At 35.8% G+C, this 19,996-nt stretch overlaps 1 non-coding gene across 1 annotated transcript; it reads left to right on the top strand.

Annotated features, from left to right (window-relative positions):
- The first annotated feature begins 19,482 nt into the window (after window positions 1-19,482).
- On the top strand, window positions 19,483-19,590 carry LOC118845120. Its single transcript, XR_005010004.1, has one exon. It is a non-coding gene; the product is annotated as a U6 spliceosomal RNA (small nuclear RNA).
- The last annotated feature ends 406 nt before the right edge of the window (window positions 19,591-19,996 follow it).

The raw sequence follows: 19,996 nt of genomic DNA, 5'->3' as shown, positions 1-19,996 counted from the left end.
AGTGCCCCTAGGCATCTCTCTATGACTATACTGCATGGAGGGAAAGAGAGAGCATTCCAAGCATGGGGAATAGCTGATGAAAAAGCATAGGGGCAGAACGTGAACTATAAGTAGGCTGATTCTTAGAGTGCACAAAGTAAAGCGTAAAATGACTGGAGAGGTAGGAAAGGATGAAGTTGTTTACTTTAAATGTCAACAACAGTTTTCAGTCCATTAAAATCCTTAATTTTTTTCATGTGAACATCTTAGTAGTATCATCTCTCCCCCAGTACTGTATGAAATTTCTTTTTAACATAAAAGAAGTACTTTATACATATCACTATTAAATAATAACTTTATATCTAATGGTAGTTGGAGATGCAAGTCTGAAGGTTTGGAGAGACTTTTTGGGTTGCATAAATAGATAGGAAGCATTGCTAACAATAAAGTTATTGGAGGTGACAGAATCCCAGCTGAACTATTTAAAGGCTTGGAAAAGATGTACTGGTGAATGAGATAGTAAGTTAATTAGGGAGGTGTTGAATGGATTGCCTTGCCCGAGTGAGGGCCCTGGTTGAGGTTATGTAACAGAGACTTATAGTGGACCCATTCAGCATGGTTTCATTATTTTTCTCCAGCTTTGTTCCATGACATGTGCATAGGAGCAAAGGCAAAAGATAGTGGAGTCAGCCAAGATTGAGACTTGTCAGAACAAGATTAGCAATACACTCAGAGGGTAAAGGACTTGAAAGAAGAGAATAATGTAGCTGACCTGGTCCATCAAGGGATCAAGATGGGGAAGGGAGGAAAGTGCAGGTAGTGCAGTGGTGATGGCCTAGTAAAGAATTGGAGGTCACAGTTTGAAAGAAAAACAGTGTTTGGCATTGGCAGAGAGACAGATTGAATGACAATAGACTGTAATCAGAAAAGGGAGTTCGAGAGCTCATGAACATGGAAAAACATTTTGATAGCTAAAAGAAATAAGGAGAGAACCTTAATTTATTTTATTTTTTTTGGAGGGGGAAGGCAGGGCAATTGGGGTTAAGTGACTTGCCCAAGGTCACACAGCTAGTAAGTGTGTCAAGTGTCTGAGGCTGGATTTGAACTCAGGTCCTCCTGACTCCAGGACCAGTGCTCTACTAACTGCACCACCTAGCTACCCTCCCCCCCCTTTATTTTTAACTGCCAAAATATGTGTATGACAAAGTACAGCTTTTAGATTTGAGAAGTTTAGTTTAAAAAAAAAAATAAACTGTAGCATAAATAGAAAGAATTACATCATCTTGATGAATAAGGTCATGCATGTGTAGAAATAATTTGATGATTTAAAGGGGCAGAGAAAAAAATTTTATTTATTTAGAAAAGTAGGAAAATGAGTATGAAGATTTCAAGGATACATAATATGTTGCAAAACTGTATTGGGAACAGAGAGCTACAGAGCATTATCTCTTTCGTAACTGTTTTGTAGATAAAGATGAGAAACTTTAAGATGAGAAACATAAACATTTGGAGGGTGAGGCATGATTTTTAAAAGGACTATGAATTTCATGGAGGAAGTATGGTAAGTTGTTACCTTTTAAGTAAAAATTAAGTTATTCAGAGCCAGGAAGCTTTGATCTAAGCCAATGAAGGATATAGCAGTAAAGGAGGCATAAAAACAAGAGGCTGAGGCTGAAGAGGGAAGAGCCTAATGAGTGAAAATGAAAGAAACATCGGGGGTCAGGAAAGCTATTTGTTGGAGTCATTTGACTAGACTAGCCAAAAGAATCATTAGCTGACAGATGGCTTTGGTTACATGATTCCCGATTGGCTAAATGAAAACTACAATTTCAGCAGACCATTGAAGTTCAGTAGCTTCAGGATCATTAAAAGTTTAAGAGAGATGAAGCTTCTTGGAAATGTATGTTGCCTCCACCTAGCCCCAGTGGTTTAAGATGGAAAATCAGAAAGAGAAAAAACAAGTATTACAGCTGTTGTATAAGAAGTGGTGATTTCCCTTGCCCAGAGATTTAATCTGGTATGAAAAATGAGGGATTCTGCCTTTAAAAGTGGTCTCTACAGATAACATGAAATACTTGGGAGTCTATCTGCCAAGATACACAAAGGAACAACATGAACACAATGGCAAAACACTCTTTACACAAAAAAGACAGATCTAAATAATTGAAGACAGAGCAGACAGAGCTAATATATATACAATTACAATATTACCTGAATTAATTTACTTATTCAGCGCCATACCAATCAATCTACCAAGAAACAACTTCATAGAACTAGGAAAAATAATGAGAAAATTAACCTGTAGGAGCAAAAGATCCAGACTATCAAAGGAATCAGTTAGTAAAAGAAAAAGAAAAAATGGAAAGGAAGGGGGTCTGTAGTCCAAAGCTGTCATCATCAAAACAATTTGGTACTGGATAAAAGAGGTTGATCAATGGAACAGATCAAATACAGAAGCAAATGAGCATAATAGCACAATGAGTTTGATAGATGCAAAGATCCAAGTTTTGGGGACAGGAACTCATTATTTGACAAAAACTACTGCAAAAAACTGCAAAGTAATCTGGCATAAAATAGGCATAAGTCAACATTTCACACCAAATAACAAGACAATGTCAAAAAGAATTCATGATTTAGACATAAAGGGTGATATCATAAGCAAATTAGTGGAGCATAGAAGAAAGTAACTGGCAGCTCTATGGACAGAGGAAGTTCACAGGAGGTGTAATGTATAATTACAATAATATAAACTTGAAGATTTTGTACAAAACCAATAAAGCTAAAATTAAAAGAAAATTGGGAAGCTTAGAAAAATATTTTCAGCATTTATCTCATAACAATCTCACTTTTCAATATTGGGAACTGGGCTAATTGTTATAAGAATAAGAGACATAACTCCAACTGAGAAATGGTCAAAGGAAATGAACAGGCAGTTTTCAGAAAGAGAAATCAAAGCTACCAATAGTAATATGGAAAAATGCGCAAAATCACTAATAATTAGAGAAATGCCAATTAAAACAAATCTGAGGTACCATTTCACATTCATCAGATTGTCTAAGAAAAGGAAAATGCCAATGCTGGAGGGGATGTGGAAAAATAGGTGCACTTATGCACTATTGGTGGCACTATGAACTAATCCAACCATTCCAGAAAGCAATTTGGAACTATGCCCAAAAAGCTATTAAACTTTGACCCAGCAATACTCTAGGTCCACACCCTGAAGAAATCAAATGAAAAGGAAAAAGTCCCCCTATGTATAAAAATATTTATAGCAGCTTTTTTATGGTGGCAAAGACTTGGAAACTGAAGGGATATCCGTCAATTGAGGAATGGCTGAACAAGTTACTTTATATGAATGTGATGGGATATTATTGCATTGTAAGAAATCATGAAGGGAATGGTTTCAGAAAGATCTGAAAAGATTTATATAAATTGATGTGAAATGAAGTAAGTATAACTAGGAGAACAATTTACACAGTAACAACAATATTGTAAAAATAATCATCTATGACTAAATAACTATGATCAACACAATAACCCACCACAATTCCTAGGGACTCATAATGAAAAATGCTACCCACCTCCAGAGAACTGATGGTCTCAGAGTACAGATTGAAGTATATATATTTTTCCTTTCTTCCTATTTTCATAGTATGGCTAATGCAAAAGATTGTTTTGCATGACATCATATCTTTAAAGGGTGGGCAAGAGGAAGAGAGTCAGGAATTAAAAATAAAATTTAACTTAAAATTTCCATTAAAATTATTGAACAAATGGAGGAGAGACTCATATTTAGGGGGCAAGTGATCTAGCAAATGAGATGGAGGACAAGAAGGTGAAGTGTAATATTTCAGAAGCCACAGGGCAAGAGACCAGTACAGAAGGAGTGATTGGCCATGTCATTAGACATAATCAAATGAGATAGTATCAACCTTGGATTTTTTTCCTCTTTAAATCATGCCAGAGAAAGGTTTATTCCCTTTGTCAAGAGCTAGTATGTCTACGAAGTATGGTGCAATGAAACTGATTTTTAATAAAAACATAGTAGAACTTATGCATCCAAGTGAAAATTGTTCTCTTAGATACGATCACCTCAAGAAACTTATTTCAATGCTACTGCTATTGTTCAAAATATTTTTCAAATCCTTTGGAAGAGATTCCAAAGTCAGGGGCACATTCTTTGGCATAACCTTAATGTTTCAATGTAGATTTCTTTTATTTTCTCAATAACCAAAAATAAGATGATGATTGTGATTATAACTCGTGTGTACATGGCTCTTTATAGTTTATCTTTAACTCTGCAAAGAGATTGGGCCTCAATTTTCCCATCTGGAAATTTCAGACTTGAGAGATTAAATGACTTGCCTAAAGTCTCACAGCTAGCAAATGGCAGATCTAAGATTTAAATCCAGATCCTCTGACTACAAATCCAGCACTTTTTTCCATGGCAACTAGGTCTCATGATGATAGTAATAGGAAATCAATTACTTCTAAGGCAGAACATTCAACATCTGGATAGTTCTAAACAGTTAAGAAGTTGGTTTTTCCCCCTCAGACCTATACAAGTCAATCATATTCATTTCAATAGCTTACAACTTTCTTGGGAGGAGAAAATGTTTTATTTTATATTGGCTCTTAGCAAAGTGGCAGATATTTGATGAATTTAATTTGGTATTCATCATAAGTACCTATAATTTTAAGTCTCCCAAAAAGTTATTCCATGATGGTTCACAATATCATAGAGGAGACTCAAAGGCCAGGTAAAGGTTTGCTCATGAAGCAAAAATTCTGGCAGGTTCTATCACTGAACAAGCCCTTAAAGTATGGGATGTTGACAAGACCTTTCTGAAAACTAGCCTAGTTAAGCATGGAAAAGACAATGACTGGTAAGCTAGCCAATTGATTATTTCTTCTGCCATTACAACTCATGATAGCAGGTACTGTGAGTGGGATTTCATTGTTATAAAGAACTGCCCAATGGTGAAAGTTGGCCTACCAATTTATTTTGGCACTTTCTCTCCAAATTATAACATTGAAGAGTTGACTAGAGCACTAAGAAATTAATCAACTTGACCATGGTCACACAGCCAGTTTGTATCAGAAGCTGCCCACCGGGGTGGGGGGGGGGGGGCGGGGAATGTGTGTCTATATGTATATTGATGTATGTATGTGTATGTGCACATACACATACATACATATGTACATATATATATATATATATATATGTAAAAGGGTTTTCAATATTATTTGGCCCATTTCTGCAGTAGCAGTGGCAAAGCATTAGAAAAGGCAGAAGAGGTTGCTAAGAAACATAGCTTTAGACCACCTATAAATATTAACTTAGCTGCTGGTGCTGTAATTGTGATATCCTAGTTCAATGATCAACCACTGAACCTATTACCTTGGATGAATTGGATTATATTAATCCTGATATTTTTGTTATAAATTAAATCAGAAAAAAAAGAAAGCTGCACTAAATTCAAAGGATGGTTCACAGGTCCTCCTTGGAAAAACAAATAGTCAGCAGAGTTGGTTTAGTCAAGTGTCCAAAGGAAACAAGAAACATTATTTGCTGAAATATTTGGTCATCTTGAATTATAGTTTATAATAAGCATTTGCCAAAAGATCATTATGAAGATATTTAATATACATATTATTAACATTTGTAGGAGTATGAAGAAGCAGAGCAATTCTATGAAGAACTCAGTATGAACTATCACATTAAATCAACATATACTTCAGCACTAGGCAGGCATAGGTAAGAGGACCACAAACATCTCTGAAAATGTGTTTCAGTAAAAAGAAATAAGAAGCCAAGGGATTGTAGACCACACAGGAGCTTCACATATGCATATCATGAATACTTCATTCAAAATTAAAGTCAAAAGGTGTTTGATAAGGTGAGCACACAGAAATAAAATTGATTATATTTTAACAAGAAGTGCTTAATTACTTATAAGGGAACAATACCCAAATTAGACATTTTTGAACAATTGGATGCTTGCCTCATAAGAGCAACAATCAAAATCAAATGAATGACAAGTTATTAGAATGACTAAAAGTGAGAAGATGCAGCATACCTTTAAGGTAACTGCAACCTGAACTATTTAAGAATATTTAACAATGAGTAAAAGAATAGAAATCAACATTGTTACTATTACCTAAGGAAGTTTAAGTGATATAAGTAAATTATCCAATGGAAGACCTAAATAGCCTAGAAGTGGTCTCAATAAGATAATATTTAAATTCATGCTATATTATATACATATATACACATATATGTATATATAATACACATGCAGATACATCTGTGTATGCATTATAAAACTAAAAGCAGAGAAGCAGAAAGGGGAAAAAGAAGTTTAAACAAAGATAAGGGAAGGGACATAACTAATCCAGATAATTCAGAGAACATATGTGGATAAAATTAGGGGGAAAATAAACTGCAAAAGATAGAAAAGGATATTTTTATTATCATCCCTTTCTCTATCAGACAATGGAGAATCTGACACCCTAGTCCCCTGGATGCTGCATAATGAAGTAGAAGTAGCACTAAAGAAAATACAGACAGGAAGGGCAACTAGCCAGACCAAGTACACATGGGGCAAATGACAAAAGTGAGAGACATTCAGCGACTTAATCTCCAAATGACAGGAGGAAGAGCAGATAGAAAAACACTTGGGACCAAAAACATAGACTTTGATGTTGCTTTATGAAGGTGTTGAGAAAACATCACTCCCAATATGCCTTTTCCTATCTTCAGAAAATCTTTCTAAGAATAATTTTAATACGAAGCAAGGTCGTCCTTGACCAAGATATGAGAAGGGTATTGTCAGGCAAATAATATTCTTCTATAGCAGATCAGATTTGCATAGCAGCACAATTTGACTGAAAAGCATGAAGAATACAAGATCTCCCTATATTTATTTTTCTTGACTATAAAAAAAAGAATTTGATTCAAAAGACTTCACTTTTACTTTATACAAAGAACAAAACAAATGGCTGAAAAGCTATGGTCTTCTTGACTATGCCACACAATTGAAAATTGCTCAGTGTTGGTCCTTCAGAGCCTTGAAAAGGCAATATGAATATCAGGTAGGCCCGGAATTTGACACAATCATAAAGTAAGACTGATTTTAGGAAATTACACAATAATATAAAGACCTTAAATACCTCCTTGATACAAAAATCCCATTTTTTAAAAATCCTTATTCAACCAGTACTGTTAGATAGATACAAGTCATAGAACACCACTGTTTCCAAAGAATAAAACTTGTGGATTGCATGAAGGGTAAAAGAGACACACAAAGCAAGCCTAAGTAGTTGTTTTAAGAGATTTGATATTAAGTAGGAAGGTGGCATATTGGAGTCAGGAAGACTTGAGTTGGAATCTAGCCCCTGACACTTAATAGTTGTGAGACTCTGGAAAAAAATCACTTATTCTGTTTATCTGCTTCAGTTTTCTCATCATTAAAATGAAGATGCCAGGAACAGCTACCTGACAGGATTTCTGTGAGGATAAAATGAGATGATATCTATAAAACACTTTGAAAGCTTTAAAATGCTTTGTTGCTGTTATTTAGTTGTTTCGGTCATATCCAACTCTCTGTAACTCCATACAGGGTTTTCTTGGCAAAGACACTGAAGTTGTTTGCCATTTCCTTATTCAGCTCATTTTCAAATGTGGGAAACATGGTTAAGTGACTTGCTCAAGGTCATACAGCTAGTAAGTGTCTGAGGCTGGATTTGAACTCAGGAAGATGAGTCTTCCTGACATCAGGCCCAATACTCTCTCCACTGTTTCACCTAGCTGCCCTAAAATGCTATGTAAATGCTAGCTATGATTGTTAGATTGTGTTCCTGTTATTTCTATTTATATGAGTAAAGAACTACACATTGTAAAAATATGAGCATCTGATTGACTCCATTTTGCACTGCTAGTATGATTTTATGGAAATGCAACACAAAAGGGAGGGAGGCAATTCTTCTAGGAGTTTGAGGCTGTGCCAAGGTCTGACTGGATAAATCTACACAGACCACAGCCTTAGATTAAGATTAAGCTGAGTACTATCACTTACATAAGGAAAGTGGTAGGAGACAGAAGTACCTAGCTCTATGAGAGCAATAAGAACTTGGCATTTCTGATGTGGAGTAGAACACATAACTACGAAGATAAGCATTGGTTAAATAGCATTTAATATTGAACAGGATCATTCAATTGGGCAGCAGCATCCCCTGGTGGTTGCTTTGCTTTGTACTTATTTAACCCCCAGAGGATTTCAAATGGAACAAGTGTAATCCCTGATTTATACGTTAACCCTTCGCATATCTGAAGACCAAAATTTTATTCCCTGATATTATTTTCTCCTTTTAACTGATTCTCATTTATCACGCTCTTATGATTCTTCCCCATTCTGATGAGAGATCTTTCACTCTCTGGCTTACCTTCTAGATACTAAAATTCATCAACATCCTTCCAAGAATGTGGTGCCAAGCACTGTGAACAATACTTCACATGTGTTTTAGCTAGAGTATAGTAAGGCCAGCACCTCCCCTTTTCCTAATACTATGACTTTCGAATGCCTTTAAAGTTTGCCTTGACCTTTCTGGCTTCCACATAGCAGGCTGTTGACTGTCACTGAGCTTGCAGTACACTAAATCCTCCAGGTCTTTTCCCAATGAACCATTTTCCCATCATGTACATGGGAAACTAAATGCAAGTATGAGATTTTACATTTATTTCTACCAAAATTCGTTTATATATATTTTTTCAATTACACATAAAACAATTTTAACATTGATTTAAAAATTTTTGATTTCCAAATTCTTTCCCTCCATGCCTCCCTCTGCCCCTCTCACTGCAAAGGTAGGGAATTTGGTATAGCCTATACATGTATAGTAATGCAAAACATATTTCCATATTAGTCATGTTGTGAAGGAAAACACAGATACCCCCCAAAATTAAAAAAAAACAAGAAAAAAAGGTTTTTAAAAAGAATGGTTCAACATGCATTCAGACTAGATAGATCAGTTCCTTCTTTGGATGGGGATAGTATTTTTCATCTTCAGTCTTTTGGAATTGTCTTTTGATCATTGTGTTGCTAAGAAAAACTAAAGCACTCATAGTTTTTTATCATACGATATTGCTGTTACTATGTATAATGATCTGGTTCTGCTCACTTCACTTTGCACTAGTTTACATAAGTCTTTCCAGGTTTCCTTACATCATCTTGCTCATCATTTCTTGTAGCACAATAGTATTCTGTCACAATCGTATACCACAATTTGTTCAGCCATTCCCCAATTGATAGGCATCTCCTCAATTTCCAATTCTTTGCCACCACAAAAAGAGCTTCTATAAATATTTTCATGCACATAGGCCTTTTTCTTTTTGTTTTAACTTCTTAGGGATACAGACCCAGTAGTGGTATTGCTGTGTCAAAGAGTATAACACGGTTTTATAGCTTTGAGTACAAAGTTTTAAATTGCTCTCCAGAATGACTGGATCAGTTTACAACTCTACATAGAGTGTGCATCAGTGTCCCAATTTTCTCACATCCCTTCCAACATTTTTCATTTTCCTTTTCTGTCACAATAGCTAATATGGGCCAAGACGGTGGCTGGAGAGCAGGAACTTGCATGAGCTCCCCCCCAGGTCCCTCCAAAAACCTATAAAAATGGCTCTGAACAAATTCTAGAACTACAGAACCCACAACATAGCAGAGGAAAGCAGGGCTCCAGCCCAGGACAGCCTGGATGGTCACTGGGTAAGGTCTATCATGCATAGAACTGGGAGCAGAGGGGAGCAGAGCCCAGCATGGATGGTGGCAGGACCAACCAGACCAGGAGCCAGGCAGAATGTGCCCTACCACCCTGAATCAGTGAGCTGTGACAGTTACCAGACTTCTCAACCCACAAACACCAAAGACAACAGAGAAGCTTAGTGGGAAAAGCTACAGGGGACAGAGTGAAAGAGTTCATGGTTCAGCCACCACCCCAGGGGGCAGCAGAGGTGGTGCAGCTACAGAACTACAGCTGCAGTTGCTTCCAGCTCCAGGCCCACCTGGTGGGAGGAATTAAGTGGCAGAGCAGGAGCACAGAGTCTGCTTAAGATCTGAGTCCAGTCCAGGTTGGCAGTTCTTGGGGAGGGAGGAGTGCTGGTGTGGCAGAGCTGGCTGTATAGAAATAGCTCTGAAAACAACAGCACATCCCTTCGAGCTTGTAACAAAGTACTCTCTACTCTACAAGAAGTCATACCCCGACAAAAAACTCAAGGGTCAAGTAAGTTAGCTGGGAACATGGCCAGGAAGTGAAAACACACTCAGATTCAGACTCATACTTTGAAATCTTTCTTTGGTGACAAAGAAGACCAAAACATACAGCCAGAAGAAGTCAACAAAGTCAAAGAGCTTACATCAAAAGCCTCCAAGAAAAACATGAACTGGTCTCAGGCCATGGAGGAGCTCAAAAAGGATTTGGAAAAGCAAGCTAGAGAAGTAGAAGAAAAATTGGGAAGAGAAATGAGAATGATGCGAGAAAACCATGAAAAACAAGTCAATGACTTGGAAAAGGAGACCCAAAAAAAAATTCTGAAGAAAATAACACCATAAAAAATAGACTAACTCAAATGGCAAAAGAGCTCCAAAAAGCCAATGAGGAGAAGAATGTCTTGAAAGGCAGAATTAGCCAAATGGAAAAGGAGGTCCAAAAGACCACTGAAGAAAATACTACCTTAAAAATTAGATTAGGGAAAGTGGAAGCTAGTGACTTTATGAGAAATCAAGATATTATAAAACAGAACCAAAGGAATTAAAAAGTGGAAGACAATATGAAATATCTCATTGGAAAAACCACTGACCTGGAAAATAGATCCAGGACAGATAATTTAAAAATTATTGGACTACCTGAAAGGCAAGATCAAAAAAAGAGCCTAGATATCATCTTTCAAGAAATTATCAAGGAGAACTGCCCTGACATTCTAGAGCCACAGGGCAAAATAGAAATTGAAAGAATCCAATGACTGCCTCCTGAAAAAGAACCCAAAAAGAAAACTCCTAGGAATGTTGTCGCCAAATTCCAGAGCTCCCAGATCAAGGAGAAAATATTGCAAGCAGCCACAAAGAAACAATTTGAGTATTGTGGAAACACAATTAGGATAACACAAGATCTAGCGGCTTCTACATTAACGGATCAAAGGGCTTGGAATATGATATTCCGGACGTCAAGGAAGCTAGGATTAAAACCAAGAATCACCCACCCAGAAAAACTGAATATCATGCTCCAAGGCAAAATATGGATTTTTAATAAAATAGAGGACTTTCAAGCTTTCTCAGTGAAAAGACCAGAGCTGAATAGAAAATTTGACTTTCAAACACAAGAATCAAGAGAAGCATGAAAAGGTAAACAAGAAAGAGAATATATTGAGAGGGGAAGAAAGGGAGAGATAGAATGGGGTAAATTATCTTGCATAAAAGTGGCAAGAAAAAAGCAGTTCTGTAGAAAGGGAAGAGGGGGCAGGTGAGGGGGAATGAGTGGATTTTGCTCTCACTGGATTTGACCTGAGGAGGGAATAACATACACACTCAATTGGGTATCTTACCCCACAGGAAAGAAAGAGGAAGGAGACAAAAAGGGGGGGGACTATAGAAGGGAGGGCAGATAGGAGGAGGAGGTAATCAAAAACAAACACTTTCAAAAAGGGACAGGATCAAGGGAGAAAATTCAATAAAGGGGGATAGGTGAGGAAGGAACAAAATATAGTTAGTCTTTCACAACATGAGTTTTGTGGAAGGGTTTTACATAATGATACACATGTGGCCTATGTGGAATTGCTTGCCTTTGTAGGGAGGGTGGGTGGGGAGGTAAGAGGGGAGAGAATTTGGAACTCAAAGTTTTAAAAATAGATGTTCAAAAAAAAGTTTTTGCATGCAACTAGAAAATAACATATGCAGGCAATGGGGCATGGAAATTTATCTTGCCCTACAAGAAAGTAAAGGAAAAGGGGATGGGAGTGGAGTGGGGTGACAGAAGAGAGGACTGACTGGGGAATGGGGCAACCAGAATATATACCATCTTGGGGTGGACAGGAGGGTAGAAATGGGGAGAAAATTTGTAATTCAAACTCTTGTGAAATTCAATGCTGAAAACTAAATATATTAAATAAATATTTTTTTAAAAAAAGAAAAAACTAATAGCAAATATGATAGATGTGAGGTAGTACCTCAGGATTATTTTAATTTGTTTTTCTCAAATCAATAGTAATTTAGAACATTTTTTCATATGACTATAGATAGCTTTGATTTCTTCATCTGAAAACTGCCTGTTCATGTCCTTTGATAATTTATCAATTTTGGAATAATTTGTATTCTTATAAATTTAACTTATTTCTCCATATATTTGAGAAATAATGCCTTTAATGGAGAAATTTGCTGCAAATTTTTTTTCCAAGTTCTCTGCTTTTTTCTAATCTTGGATGCAATGTTTTTGTTTGTGCAAAACTTTTTTTAATTTAATGTAATGAAAATTATCCATTTTATTTTCCATAATGCTCTTTATCCCTTGTTTGGTCATAAACTCTTACTTTATCCACAGATCTGACAAGTAACCTATTCCATGCTCCTCTAATTTGCTTATGGTATCTCCCTTCATATCTATGTCATATACCCATTTTGACCTTATCTTGGTATATGGTGTGAGACATTGGACTATGTCTAGTTTCTCCCAAACTGCTTTACAGTTTTCCCAGCAGCATTTTTTTTCCAAATAGTAAGTTCTTGTCCCAAAAGCTTATATCAGGGTTGAGGAACCTGCGGCCTCAAAGCCACATACAGTCCTCTAGGTTTTCAAGTGTATCCCCTTGATTGAATCCAAACTTCATAGAACAAATCCCCTAAATAAAAGGATTTGGTGTGTAGAACTTGGACTCAGTCAAAAGGCTGCACCCAAGGGCTTAGAAGGTCACATGTGGCCTGGAATCCTTTCCCCACTCCTGACTTAGATCTTTGCTTTTATCAAACACTAAACAACTATGGTCATTTGCTACTGCATATTGTGTACCTCATCTGTCCCACTGATCAACCACTCTATTCCTTAACCAATACCAAATTGTTGTGATGATTTTGCTTTGTAATATGGTTTGAAATCTGGTACAGCTAAGTCACTTTCTTCACATTTTTAATTGATTCCTTTGATATTCTTTACCTTTTGTTCTTTAGATGAATTTTGTTATTATTTTTTCTAGCTCTATAAAATAATTTTTGGTAGTTTGATTGGTATGGCACTGAATAAGTAAATTAATTTAGGTAGAATTGTTATTTTTATTATATTGGTTCAGCCTACCCATAAGCAATTAATATTTTCACAATTGTTCAGATATGACTTTATTTGTGTGAAAAGTGTTTTGTAACTCTGTTCATGTAGTTCTTGGGTTTGTCTTTACAGGTAGACTCCCAAGTATTTTATTTTATCTACAGTTATTTAAAATGGAATTTCTCTTTCCATCTCTTGCTGCTGAATTTTATTAGTAATACATAGAAATGCTGATGATTTATGTAGGTATGTTTTGTATCTTGCAACTTTGCTACAATTGTTAATTATTTCAACTAGTTTTTCAGTTGATTCTCTAGGCTTCTCCAAGTCTAGCATCATATCATCTGCAAAGAGTTTCCTCACTGTCTATTCTAATTCCTTCAATTTCTTTTTCTTCTCTTATTGCTTTAGCTAGCACTACTAGAACAATATTGAATAATAGTGGTGATAATGGACATCCTTGCTTTCCCCTTGATCTTATTGGGAAGGCTTCTAGCTTAACCTCATTAAAGATAATGCTTACTGATGGTCTTAGATAGATATTACTTATTATTTCAAGGAAAACCCCATTTATTCCAAAACTTTCTATCATTTTAATAGGAATGAGCATTGTATTTTGTCAAAAGTTTTTTCTGTACCTCTTGAGATAATCATATGATTTCTGTTGGTTTTATTATTTATATGGTAAATTTTGCTGATAGTTTTCCTGATATTGAACTAGCCCTACATTCCTGGTGTAAATCCCAACCTGTCAAAGCATATGATCTTTGTGATATATTCCTGAAATCTCTTTGCTAGTATTTTATTTAAAATATTTGCATCAATATTCATTAGCAAAATTGGTCTATGATTTTCTTTCTCTGCTTTTGCTTCTCCTAGTTTAGGTATCAGCATCATATTTAGGTCATAAAAGGAATTTAGTAGGACTCCTTTTTCCAAATAGTTTACATAGTATTGGAATTAATTGTTCTTTAAATGTCTGGTAGAATTCACTGAATGTAGATCAAAGCATACTTTTTTTTTAATTTTCTTGGGTTTTTGTTTTTTGGTCTGTGTTTTCCTTCACAATATGACTAATATGGAAATATGTTTTACACTACTCACATGTATAATCTATATCAAATTGTTTGCTTTCTCAATGAGGGGGAAAGGAGGGTAGAGAGGGAGAGAATTTGGAGCTAATTTTTTAATATTAAAATTGTTTTTACACATAATTAGAAAAATAAAATATTCAAATGATAAAAATAAAGAGTATTTTAAGGTTAAGAAAAAAATTTTATGGGAGGACATACACAAGAGTCACATAGGACATGAAGGTATGGATGGGCTGAAATGTGGATTTTTGGAGGTAGTGCCCACATTGATAAAGTCATGGATCTATCAAAGTAAAATAAACTAGAATTTTTTTAAATATAACTAAGTTACAGCTCAACTACAAAAAAATAAAAAATTAACAAAAGCACTAAATATATCAAGTTTTATAGAAATATCATGTTAGGAATATTATGCACCTCTCCACTTTCTAGGCATTGATATCTAAGGTGCCTGTATATGATATTCTATGATAAATGCACAACTCCTCAGTCTTCACCCAAAACCAGCCTGTATTAACTCTATAGAATCCTTTCTATCAGAGAAAACAGCTAAAGACATTAACAGTGTTAAACATCTTATGACATTAGCTACAAATGTCAGGAACAATGGAATCTAAAATCAATTCAAGTAATTGATAAGATATCCTTGAATCTAATCTCCAGTCAAACAGAAAATTATAGAACCAAATTATTAGCAGGAAAAATAATGCTACCGAAACAATGTACACAATTTCTCCTATCTTCAGTTGCATTTACACAGTTTCCCTGCCTAGTAAAGCTCTCAGACACAAAGATCAAACTTATTTACTGATCTTGCTCCTAAATCCAGTATTCATTGACTTCTTTAGCTAGGATGAGAGAAGGAAGTAATACTCAAAAAATGAAGCTGTAAAAAAATAATCGCATGGCAAAAAAAAAAAAACATTTGACAGAGACGAGACAGAACAATTTAACTTCTATCTTCTTTCCACTTAATCTAGCAAGGACAATGGTCTTTGAATTGGAAAAGTTAGAAAAAAAAGTATAGGAAAAAGTTTGTAACCCCCCCCCAAAAAAAATGAGAGAATAACCAGAAAGTGCCTAGGCATTGTGAATAAATTCAGAACTCTAGTCCCTATCTTTACATCTCAGAGAATTAAAGAAATTTGCCACTGTGATAAGATGATAGATCTAGATAGTTGGAAGGGATTTGTGGAATTTATGACTCACCCCCACCCCCACTAAAGAAGTTAACATCCATAAAGCCTGGACTATGGAAATGGAGAGTAGAGGAATGAGCACAGCAAAGGATGTTGCCTATTATCTGTTTCCATAACTTAATAAAATTCCTAAAGAGGCCACATTATGTGTGAATGTTACTGCAAGGCATGTGCCCACCCCACCCCACTTAGCAAAATAACTCCTTTTTTAAATTTAAAAAGAGACACACAAATTAGCATAGTTATAGTTACCCTTATTGGCTATATCCTCTGGGCATAATTTTCATATAGACAAGCTTAAGGGACCCCAAGGCACTGTCTGAGCTCACACTGTGTGTGTATACCCCAGATAAAGCACCAAACCCTCTCCTTAAAAATTGTATTAAAACAAAAAACATGTTTTTGTCCACTGGTCAGCCAGCCTTAGCCAGAGCACATCAGCCAGGTTGGTCACTAAGGCTGACTCACAAAAGGGATGGGTGAGCCCACCTGACTCTGTCCAAGGTAAGCCATAATCCAGTAGCTTTAATGGGGTGATTCTATACCCCTGTAAGCATGGACAGCTCTGGGCAGACAGCTCCCATCAGTCTTGCCCAAAACCATCCCTGTCCCTAGGCATTTATACCTGTTCTTACAATAAACATCATGTATTGTGGATCACTCCTGACTGGACCTGGGTAATTCATGGGACCAGCACTTCATGTCAAGGCTTGACAGATCTTAAGAGTCATTGACTCCATCCAACACCTCCATTTTATTGAGGAAGAAACTGAAACCTCAACAAAGGGTAAATGACTTGCCCAGGGTTGCACAACTAGTACATGTACGAGGCAGGATGCAAAACCAGGTCTGCCTGACTTCAAGTTCAACATTCAATCCACTACAATACACTATCTCTCAGATCCCAGAGTCAGGCTCAGTAGGATGGCTTTCTATTAGGATCCACTCAAAAATGAACAAATTTCCAGCAAGGGTTTATTAAAAACTAGTCGATCCAAAATAATGCTATTTCTTTTTTAAGATAGTAAGTAGAAATGAGAAGGACATGTATTCTGTGCATGGAGGACAGACTATGTAAAGAATAGAGACAAGAGATTGAATGTATATGAGTCAGTTTGGCTGAAATGAAAGAGAGCACATAAAGAAGAGTAATAAACTGAGCCAGATTGTGAAGTGAGTAAGAGTGAAGAAAGTGGAGACAGCAAGTATAGACAGTTGCTGGAAGACTTTGATAGTGAAAAAGAGATGTATCTATGTATATATTATACAGATATGGATAGATATAGATCTCTCTGAACATGTATATATATGCATATATTTATTTATATATATGTATATATATGCATATATTTATTTATATATATGTATATATACATATATGTCACAGTAGTTTAAGGGAATAATAGGGCTATATGTGTGTGTATGCATGTATGTGTATGCACACATATACATCTCACAGTAGTTTAAGGGAATAACAGGCTCAAGTAAAGACAGGGCATTCTAGCAGGGTGAGACCAAAGATAAGAAAGTGGGATAAGGGATGGATAACTGGAAACAAGCTATTGTAGAAGATGGATGGGCTAGGATCAAGTAGGTAGGGTGACCTTGTTAAAGAGAAAAGAGATTTATTCATCAAAGACTAAAGCAAAGGAAGATATGAGGGAAGATGTCAAAGGGATATAAAATATGTAAAAGGAGAGAAAAGGAAGTTCCTGTTTAGTAACTTCTATTTTTTCTAGGAAAAAAACATAAGTGGGACTGCTCTGCTGAGAGGCAGGGGGATGGGTGCTGAAGAAGATGAGAAAAGAAAAAAAAGTATGGAATAGTTGTTGTAGGGAGTGCAATAGTCCATTAAGGAGTAGTAAAAAGGATTGTCTTGCTTCAGTGAGAGCCCAGTTGAGATTAGATCACATAAATGTGTAATGGATCCAGCCAGCCTGATTATATGACTTATTCAAAAAACATTAAGAAGCACATAAGAATAGATGAGAAAATTTAGAGAAAGAGAACCAGATTACAGAACAAGGCTAGAAAACTTTTCAAATGAGAAACTAGTGAAGAAAGGAAGTGTTTAGCCTGGAAAAGAAAAAAATTTAGAAGGTTCATGCTAGCTATCCTCAAAATATCTGTATTTCTGTCATATGGAAAAACCAATTATTCCATATTGTTCAAAAAGAAATACCGAAAATGAATGGACAGAAGTTATAAGGAGATAGATTGTTGTGTTACATTAAAATTGTTTATTGTTGTTGTTGTTGTTGTTGTTGTTAACTAGGATTTTAAGGTTTGCCAAACCCTTTACAGATATCCTCACAACAATCTGAAAGGCAGGCAGTATTTTTTATTTTATAGATGAGGAAACTGAAGCAGGTGGAAGGTAAAAGTGACTTGCCTACGATCATACAACTACTAAGTGTCTGATGCCAGGTTAAAACTCAGGTCTTCCTGAGGCTAGGTGCAGAATTCTGTTCCTTGTGCCACCTAGCTGGCTTTAATTTAAAATCATGATCATAATAACAAAGAGCTAGCATTAAACTGGGCTGTCTTAAGAAGGCACAAAGTCCTCAGCAGTGGACATGTTTAGGCAGAGACTAGAAGACCCTCAATCAAGGGTCTATAGATTCTATAGAATCTGCCATGAATTCCCAACCTTGTGACTAAGTAAGCATTATGTATTCAAGGATAAAGTGGTTCACTTCATATTCATTTCTCTGGACAGCAACTGAACAAAGGATCCATAAAAATATTTGGTGCAATAGAAAAAGCACTGGTTCTAGAGTTGGAGGATTTATCTCTGAGTTCGTGTTTTCTTATATCCCACCTGGGAAACTTCAGCAAGGTTCTGGCTCATCTTTAAAATTAAGGCATTTAGATTAAACTATGTCTAAGTCCCTTCCCTCTCCCACCCAAGCTTCAATTCAATGGTTCAATAATACTACTGGAGTATCTTTAACAAAGACTAATTTTTAAATTATGTATTTAATTGACAGGTTACTCTATCTCTGACAATTATTTTTCCCACAACAGTGAGTCATAAGAGAAGAATGAATATGTGCTTATAATTTTTTTAGGATACAAATCCACAGAGTTAACCTTATTTTATTCCATAAACACAGATAGTGACAAACTACCTCCACCTAGACAGCCATCTCTTAAGTGAGATCCATTAGTTATGTGGAGAATCAGGTGAGTTACACGACGATAACCTCCCCCCCCCAAAAAAAAAATTTCATATCATGTTCTTGATGCATAGAAAGCATTTAATAATTTATTTTTTCATTATCCAAGTAGGTGAAGAGCAAGAGGCAGTACAAAGAGTGCTAGAACTGATGTTAGAGGACCTGGGTCCATATTCCAATTCTGATATTTACTAATGTTGTAGGCTGAGTTCTATCACTTGTATAACGTGAAGTTTGTATTAGGTGACTTCTAAGGTGTTTTCTAGCTCTTAATCTATGAATGTATATGTGTATATATACATACATTTCATATGTAATAGTAATTATACTAAATATATAGTGTACAGTATATTTAATTAGTGTCTATATGTATGTATATACACTGATCTAATTAAATGAACTGATGCCTTGTTCCAATACCCATCCTTAGAGATCTAAATTCCCTCACCTTTGGTAACAAGCAGATAGGATAGAAAAGTGAGCACTGGAAAAGAGGGAAGTTTTTCACATTCTGAAGTATGAAAAGCCAGATGGAGGGTTATTGATCTTGGCATTTGCACAATGGCTTCCACAGTAAACTCAGCCTCTGGCATGTTGCAGAATCAGAGCAATGGAGAGAAAAAGGATAAAGTGTAATAGGAGTTTGAAAGTAGAACTGATAGCACAAATCAAGACAAGTTCCAGGGAATATAACTTAAAAGTACCATCTTCAAATCAATCTGAGTGCTCATTTCAGCAGCACATATACTAAAACTGGAACAACACAGAGAAGATTAGCAATGGCCCCAGAACAAAGATGACACACAAATTCATGAAGCGTTCCATATTTCCACAAAAAAAATGACCTCTAAATACAAGACTCAAGGGAAACATGAAAAGGTAAAAAAGAAGCAAGAAAGAGAAAATATAAGACATTTAATAATGTTAAACTGTTTATATTTCTATATGGCAAGATACTATTTGTAACTCTTAACTTTATTAGTCTAAGAACAATTAGAAGGACTATATGAGACAGAGGATGTGGATATAAGGTGACATTGATCAGATGATACCCCAAAAATAAAAAAATAAAAGGGTGAGAAAGAAAATTGCACTGTAAGAAGAAAAAGGGAGGAGATTGAATGGGGTAAATTATTCCACATAAAAGAGGCATGAAAGAGCTATTATATGGAGGGGAAGATGGAGGAGAGGTGGTGGGCAAAGCTTAAACCTTACTGTCATCAAAATTGGCTCAAAG

This window comes from Trichosurus vulpecula, chromosome 3, assembly GCF_011100635.1.
Source record: "Trichosurus vulpecula isolate mTriVul1 chromosome 3, mTriVul1.pri, whole genome shotgun sequence".
NCBI lineage: Eukaryota > Metazoa > Chordata > Mammalia > Diprotodontia > Phalangeridae > Trichosurus > Trichosurus vulpecula.
The sequence above is the reverse complement of the archived record's forward strand: the minus strand, read 5'-3'. Positions and strand labels throughout refer to the sequence as shown.